The 6,251-nt window shown below is 45.3% G+C and overlaps 1 long non-coding RNA gene across 1 annotated transcript; it reads right to left on the minus strand.

The window, feature by feature from the left end:
* Positions 1–590: 590 nt before the first annotated feature.
* Positions 591–1,915, minus strand: LOC109616873. The gene is made up of 3 exons (XR_002198157.2): positions 1,772–1,915; positions 1,442–1,501; positions 591–1,153 (listed from the first exon to the last, which is right to left on the minus strand). It is a non-coding gene; the product is annotated as an uncharacterized LOC109616873 (long non-coding RNA).
* Between the last annotated feature and the right edge of the window lie 4,336 nt (positions 1,916–6,251).

Consider the following 6,251-nt stretch of genomic DNA (forward strand, 5'->3'; position numbering starts at 1 on the left):
GCAGCTAGCTGAAGTTGACACGTCGGGTGCAGCAGTTTGAACATGAGCTGCCACAGGTCTAGCTGATGTGATGCGACTTGGCTTGGTAAGTGACTTTTCCCTCAGTTCCATCTGATAACGGTCAACATGTTCCTGTATATACTTGAACATGTTATTTCACTGAAATGTTGTTTCAGTATATCCGTTATTACTCCTGGGTTCTCATGGGGCTTCAGTGATGGGTTGCTACTGAGGGTTATCTTCACTACGTCTTTAGCTTTACCCATTAACTTTGATAGAATCTCTTCAGACTGCTCTTCGAGTTTCACACCTCTCTTTCTCAAGTATCTGTTCATGAACTCCTCCTACTCGTATACAGAATGCTTGTCTGAGCCATCTCCTATGAAAACAGGAGGCTCTTTCACATCGGACTGAATGACCAACTTCATACCAGTCAGATTAAGGGTAGAATCAGAGAGTATTTGGCCTGCACCTGAGTTCTGAACCTGTGCACCTTCACCGGTATCCACCTCTCCCTTTAACTTAGCTGATAGAGTCTGTCCCACTTGCTGGGCGATGTGCGTGATAAGGTTACTCAGAGCCGGGTCAGCAATGTCTGGAATAGCTGAAAGCATTTCAGTGGGTCTACTGTTAGTGGATAGACTATTAGGTAGCCTGGTGGAGCTAAAGGCAGGTTAGCCCACATTACCTGGAGCTCTAACTGGAGTATTACACAGCTCACTTAAAAGTCTCCCCCTCCCAGAGCTAAGAAGAGAATCAATAGAGGGCACATCACCTCCCCTTTCAATATTAAATGTAATTTTCTTCACTTATCACTTAATTCAGGGCCACACAAAAACAGAAAATACTTTTTTTTTTTATAGGCAACAAAGTAATATATATTTTTCTTAATACAAGTGATGTCACTTCAATGAAAAGTTATCTTAACTGTGACAAAATCACTTCAGTGCAATCTCAAACAAAAAAGAAAACCTTGCGATGGCATTCAGCAACCTCCTGTGACCAAGCTGGTGTTGATCCACGATGGATCCGGGTCACGGCACCAATGTAACCGGCCTGGCCTCAGTACTGGTTACCTGCGTTGTGTCTAACGTGTGTAGCAGACGACTGGAGACTCGGGTTTTGGCACAGGACATTTATTGCTGTTGGGTGTCTGCTCAGTGTTTTAGAAAAGAGAAAACCACAGTGTTGGTCATATGTCCTCAATACATGCCGCTCTTGGCCAGATCCAACATTGTCTCAGAAATAATGCCATTTCTCAATAAAATTAAATCCCAACATATGAAACAATAAATGCAAAAATACAACATAAGAATATAAAAATACTTTTGTAGTATTTAGCCTATATAAAACTGCTCTCAGCCTCACACTTTAACTGCAACCTCACAGCATTACAAAAAACACATTCTAAATTAAAATAAGTCCTGTGCAAATAACATACCTGTTCAGTGTTTTAGAAAAGAGAAAACCACAGCGATGGTCATATGTCCTCAACACACGCCTAACAACATAAGGAAAAATATATATGTATGCTTATACAGACGCAGTGCAGAACACAAAATAGCGAATACCAACACAGATACTTGTAAAAAAAAATAGCATGTAAGCTAGCTCACTAAAACACTAAATAATAAACAGAAATACACGGAAGAGAATAAATCATTCCAACTGTTAAAAATCTATACTAACAACAATCAGCCTGTTTAATCACTTAAACACACGTTAAACTTCGTATTTTACAAATCTGTCTCGCACTACACAAAGTACCTACAGCTCTTGGCCAGATCCAACATCGTCTGACGAAAGCCAGGAAAACAAACAGTATGTACACAAAACGACCAGCAGGGGGCGCAGTACCCCTGCAAACTACATACCCTATCCCTTCATTGAATAATAAACAAAAATGAATGCACAGTAAAATGAGGGATATTTGGTGGAATACAAATACTTTTCCGTACCTGTTACAAATGCACAAGAGACATTCGCTCTTTTTAGCCGGCTCCACTAACGCAGTCTGGCATAAAGGTGTTATTATTTGTTTATGTTATATACGAGATGGAGAGCTACAGATGAGTGTGGTGTGTTCCTGTACCTATCCTCTCAAAGGTACACTAATATTCAAAAGTATATTCTCTGTATTTTATATTAAAATATGTATCAATACAACTCAATTACCAAATATATATACCTTTTAATAAAAACTTTAAAATAATTTCCTATCAAGAAGACCTCTGAAACCACATGTATATTGTTCACTGACCTTCCTTCTCCAGAGTACAGTCTGTGGATTTGCCATTTTCAATTTAATAAATTTTAGTAGCTATTGTTAATAGCTCACTATCCATATGAGCTACAAATCGACAAACACCTGTTGTGTTCCTTTACTGTTCCTCTATTATACAATTCTCTGTATAAAATTTACTAACTACAATTTTGTTATTACAACTCTTTACCAAATTTAAATGAACTATTTTTAATAGCTTCAAATCCAGATGACATGGACCTCTAAAACCACTTGCATTTTTTTCACTGACCTTCCTTGTCAAGAGTACGCCCCTTTGATTTGCCATTTCCAATTTCTGTAAACTTACAGGAATTTATCTTTTTCGAAAATGTCTTTTAATATCTCACTTTCCATATGAGATACAGATCCCAAAACAAGTGTGTTGTGTTCCTCTTCCTCTCTTCTAAAAGGTACACCTGTTCTTTTTTCCAAATTACTAACCTTGATTTTATTTAAAATTACATGCATTATTACAGCTCTATTACCTTATTCAAATTAATTATTTTTAATCGCTTCCAATCCAGATGACATGGACCTCTAAAACCACTTGATTTGTTCACTGACCTTCCTTGTCAAGGGTATGCCCCTTACATTTTGCCATTTCGGTGAATTTACATGGATTTATCTTTCTAAACTTTTTTTTAATAGCTCACTGTCCATATGAGTTAGAGATCTACAAACAAGTGCATTGTGTTCCTGTTCCTCTCTTTTAAAAGGTACACCTCTTCTTTTCTCCAAATTCATTACCTTCAAATGTCATGCATTATTACAACTCTACCTTATTCACATTAACTATTTTTATTAGCTTCCAAACCAGATGACATGGACCTCTAAAACTACTTGCATTTTGTTCACTCACCTTCTTTGCCCCACTGTACAACACTGTAACACATTGGAGGAAACACTTGCTCACATTACCTTATATTCATGGCCAGGTCAGGAGCACCCACCCCACCAGAAATGTTACTGGAACACAGTGGCACAAGGAAATCCTCTATGCCTATTACCTCCCCCAAGGCGACACCAGCCCAATAAGCACCACCCTACCAGACACCCCAGCTACAATCGACAGTAGCATGACCGGGGCTCGAACCCACGGCCAGAGCGGAGTTTCCCATATATAAATACTAAGTCCAATGTGAGAATGAAATACAAACCAAAGCTGCAACAGGAAAATCATTTGTAGGTGAGGAATGTTAACATATTTGTGTTTTATTATTTCCATCAATATATTGCAATAACCGCTGGAGTAAAATAATAATTGCAAGTAGGTCCACAGAGAAAGAGGCACTGTGATCAATGGCTCCAACTAGGCAAATAAATTGATGAAATTAAATAAATGCCTGGTTTCAGTGTAAGCATATTCTGAATACACATAAGCAGCGGTGTCTAACTGGTTCCACGTCGGGCTGAGTGTCTGCAGGTTTTTGGTTTTTCCTATGAATTGATTCCCAGTTCAGATCTAAACAACCAGGTAAGGGTAGAAACTAACCAATTACTGACCTAATTAATCAATTCTATAGAAGGATACATTCCTGTAAATTCACAGAAATGGAAAATCTAAGGGGCGTACCCTTGACAAAAAAGGTCAGTGAACAAAATACAAGTGGCTTTAGAAGTTCATGTCATCTGGATTTGAAGCTATTAAAAATAGTTCATCTGAATTAGGTACTAGAGTTTATAAAATTAAATACATCCATCCATCCATCTTCTTCCGCTTATCCGGGGCCGGGTCGCGGGGGCAGCAGTCTAAGCAGGGATGCCCAGACTTCCCTCTCTCCAGACACTTCCTCTAGCTCTTCCGGGGGGACACCGAGGCGTTCCCAGGCCAGCCGGGAGACATAGTCCCTCCAGCGTGTCCTAGGTCTTCCCCGGGGTCTCTTCCCGGTGGGACGGGACCGGAACACCTTCCCAGGAAGGCGTTCCGGAGGCATCCGAAAAAGATGCCCAAGCCACCTCAGCTGACCCCTCTCGATGTGGAGGAGCAGCGGCTCTACTCTGAGCTCCTCCCGGGTGACCGAGCTTCTCACCCTATCTCTAAGGGATCGCCCGGCCACCCTGCGGAGAAAGCTCATTTCGGCCGCCTGTATCCGGGATCTTGTCCTTTCGGTCATGACCCAAAGCTCATGACCATAGGTGAGAGTAGGAACGTAGATTGACTGGTAAATCGAGAGCTTCGCCTTGCGGCTCAACTCTTTCTTCACCACGACAGACCGATACATCGACTGCATTACTGCAGAAGCTGCACCGATCCGTCTGTCAATCTCCCGTTCCATCCTTCCCTCACTCGTGAACAAGACCCCTAGATACTTAAACTCCTCCACTTGAGGCAGGCACTCTCCACCAACCTGAAGTGGGCAAGCCACCCTTTTCCGACTGAGGACCATGGCCTCGGATTTGGAGGTACTGATTTTCATCCCCACCACTTCACACTCGGCTGCAGACCGTCCCAGTGCATGCTGAAGGTCCTGGTTAGAAGGGGCCAACACGACAACATCATCTGCAAAGAGCAGAGACGAAATTGTGTGGTCCCCAAACCTGACACCCTCCGGCCCCTGGCTGCGCCTAGAAATTCTGTCCATAAAAATTACGAACAGAACCGGTGACAAAGGGCAGCCCTGCCGGAGTCCAACATGCACTGGGAACAAGTCTGACTTACTGCCGGCAATGCGGACCAAGCTCCTGCCTTCGTGTTGTACAGGGACCTGACAGCCCTTAGCAAAGGACCCAGGACCCATATTCCCCAAGCACCCTCCATAAGATGCCGCGAGGGACACAGTCGAATGCTTTCTCCAAATCCACAAAACACATGTGGATTGGTTTGGGCAAACTCCCATGAACCCTCCAACACCCCGTAGAGGGTATAGAGCTGGTCCAGTGTTCCACGGCCCGGACGAAAACCACACTGTTCCTCCTGAATCCGAGGTTCTACTATCGGCCGTATTCTCCTCTCCAGAACCCTGGCATAGACTTTCCCGGGGAGGCTGAGAAGTGTGATCCCCCTATAGTTGGAACACACCCTCCGGTCCCCCTTCTTAAAAAGAGGGACCACCAACCCGGTCTGCCATCCCAGAGGCACTGTCCCCGACCGCCACGCGATGTTGCACAGGCGTGTCAACCAAGACAGCCCCACAACATCCAGAGACTTGAGGTACTCAGGGCGGATCTCATCCACCCCCGGTGCCTTGCCACCCAGGAGTTTCTTGACCACCTCTGTGACTTCAGCCCGGGTGATGGACGAGTCCACCTCTGAGCCCTCATCCTCTGCTTCCTCAATGGAAGACGTGTCAGCGGGATTGAGGAGATCCTCGAAGTACTCCTTCCACCGCCCGAACGACATCCTCAGTTGAGGTCAACCAGCTGCCCCACCTCTACTGTAAACAGCGTTGGTAGGGCACTGTTTCCCTCTCCTGAGGCGCCGGATGGTTTGCCAGAATCTCTTCGAGGCCAGCCGATAGTCCTTCTCCATGGCCTCACCGAACTCCTCCCAGGCCCGAGTTTTTGCCTCCACAACCACCCGGGCTGCAGCCCGCTTGGCCTGTCGGTACCCGTCAGCTGCCTCAGGAGTCCCACAAGCCAAACCAGGCCTGATAGGACTCCTTCTTCAGCTTGACGGCATCCCTTATTTCCGGTGTCCACCACCGGGTTCGGGGATTGCCGCCTCGACAGGCAACCGGAGACCTTACGGCCACAGCTCCGAGCGGCCGCTTTCAACAATGGCGGTGGAGAACATGGTCCACTCGGACTCAATATCTCCAACCTCCCTCGGGATCCAGTCGAAACTCTGCCGGAGGTGGGAGTTAAAGATCTCTCTGACAGGAGACCTCGGCCAGACGTTCCCAGCAGCACCTTACCAGTACGCTGGGCCTGCCGAGTCTGTCCAGCTTCCTCCCCCGCCATCGGAATCCAACTCACCACCAGGTGGTGATCAGTTGACAGCTCCGCCCCTCTCTTCACCCGAGTGTCC

This window comes from Esox lucius, chromosome 18 (assembly GCF_011004845.1).
Source record: "Esox lucius isolate fEsoLuc1 chromosome 18, fEsoLuc1.pri, whole genome shotgun sequence".
NCBI classification, from domain to species: domain Eukaryota; kingdom Metazoa; phylum Chordata; class Actinopteri; order Esociformes; family Esocidae; genus Esox; species Esox lucius.